This window comes from Oxyura jamaicensis, chromosome 6 (assembly GCF_011077185.1).
Source record: "Oxyura jamaicensis isolate SHBP4307 breed ruddy duck chromosome 6, BPBGC_Ojam_1.0, whole genome shotgun sequence".
Taxonomy (NCBI): Eukaryota; Metazoa; Chordata; class Aves; order Anseriformes; family Anatidae; genus Oxyura; species Oxyura jamaicensis.
The window spans coordinates 34,533,925-34,536,142 of NC_048898.1; the positions used below are offsets into that span (position 1 = coordinate 34,533,925).

At 42.2% G+C, this 2,218-nt stretch overlaps 1 protein-coding gene across 12 annotated transcripts in view; it reads right to left on the bottom strand.

Annotated features, from left to right (window-relative positions):
- Positions 1-2,218, bottom strand: part of EBF3 (EBF transcription factor 3) — a 118,605-nt gene that overhangs the window by 4,600 nt on the left and 111,787 nt on the right. The gene's annotated exons all lie outside the window — the stretch shown is intronic.

Below are 2,218 nucleotides of genomic sequence, written 5' to 3' on the forward strand. Positions count from 1 at the left end.
ATCATAATAGCAGGGCCGAGCAAGTCAAGGACTCTCTAAGATCAAAGCCAAGTAATGTACACCTGCTCTCAAATCTGTACACCAAGTGCTATAAAAAGGCAGGAGATTAATATCCCTGGACAGTCGTCTTTTTTTTAACAGTTAAACACTGAGAGGCCAAACCCTCCTGCTTTTTTTCTAGTTAACTCCTTGGTAGAAACATAATTTAGACCATCTTTAATGTTAGTGTTGTTTAATTTTTGTCATAATGACATTTCTCATTAATTTATGTACAACAGATATTAATAAATTTGTTCATGTAGTGATGTGAACTTCAATTTCTCAGTTCATTAATTTCAACAATATTAATTTATTTCAGATTCTCTGTTACAACTTTATGGTTTGGAAGACTTGTGTACATACACATTCCCTACATAGCAGAATCCCCTATAAGCAACCAGTTATAGTTTTACTGCATGCTTTAAACCTAAACAGCGACAGAAGTCACAGAACTGGAAACAAGGAGTGAATCGTGCACCTATGGACAGACTCTTTCTACCGAAAGTCCTCGGTCACCATGAGACGTGTCCCTTGAGCCTCCTGTCCACCATGTTACATCAGCCCAGGCCAGAGGACCATCGAGCTCCGAGCACTCCCCTGCTTAGCCACCTACTCACAGGCTGAATTCTCCTTCCTCCTCCGGCCTTTCCGTGCCACAGTCCTGACAAAAAGCTCCTGGGCAGGCACCAGGCCCTGAGAATCACAAGAGTTCATGCTCTGGCCACATTTTCAGTCAGTGTGAAACTGGGCCCCACAAGCTGTGGCTTGTTGGGTAGCCCCAGGGTGGGCAGGAATGAGAGATTTGGCCATACAGAGTATGTCTGAAGCAGGGGACAAGGCTGCAATCCACAGCTCCTGATGGTGGGGAGGTGACCATCTGAGACCTGCCTGCCTGGGGATGACATGCACATGGACCCTGGCCTGGAGGGACCTGCTCAGGGGTGGGGAGGAGGCCATGATATTCACCAGAAGGTCTCCTGGGTGTGAAGGAGCATTCCTAGCCTGGGTGCTGGTGACCAAGAGCACACGTCCAAAGCTTATTTTGAGGTGTTGCTCTATTGCAATACAAGAACCAGCCACCCCAGAGATCAGGATCAGTGCAGGACAACCCAAAATATCCTGTCCTCCTATCTTCTGAGTTCAGGTTCAGCAGGGATCTGTCATCTCATTTGCATCAGCTGTGTCTCAGAGGCTGCCTCTGCCTGCATGCTGTGCCAGCACACTAAGCAAAATGCAAAAGAGCAGCACTGATCCAGCTATTTCTTTCTTCAAAGAATAACTTAGCCGAAAACAAAATCCAGATTTTTCTTACAGATGTTGTGTGGAGAAATATGTTAATTAATAGCATGTAACTATCTGGTAAAAATACCCCATACATTTTAATCAGATGGTTTTTGTAAATCTCATGATTGACTTCTGGTGTGTGAAAACATAGGTTGCCTGCTGCATACTTTTCTGGAAAACAAAGTCTGAAATCTTTAATTCAAGCCATTCAGCTATAGTTGTCAAATTCCATCTGTTGCACAATAGGGAGGAGGTGCAAAATTGGTGCCCTAGACATTTATTTCACTATTTATTTTAGTCGTGACATTTCACAGTTGTGAATTTCTGCTCTGTGTTTCTTGCTGTGCAAATTGATACCAAACGCATTCCTAAAGAAAAATGGGGTGGCTAGTCTTTTAATAATACTTTTAATAGCTTCATCCAGGGGAAGACCAGAAAATTAAGCAGGATGGAATTTTAAAGGAATATAAAGAACCTTTTGCTCTGCATTACAATCATATAGCTTAACCAGAGTGCAATATCTTTCACAATCTATAAAAAGTAAATTACGATTGAAAACTGAATTCTGAACACAGATTTTACTTCCAACTTTACAGCAAGCCAGCAGTCTCTTGCTAAAAATTTTATTTTATATCTTACATGTCCATTGTTTTAAACAGGAAAAAGCTCTCTGCCCTAAAGAACCCATAGGCTAGCATCCTGCTCCTAAAAAATGTGCAAGTACTTAACTTTCTGATCATAGGCTATCTAATGGAAGTCATACAAAGTTAACAAGATTGTGGTTTTTTGGGTAAGGCCCAAAGGCCCTATTTTGCAGACTTACAGGAGTGAGTCATACTTGCAGTGCAGCAGAGAGAGGGACATCTCACTCTGCAGGCTGCAGTTTCCAAATTTT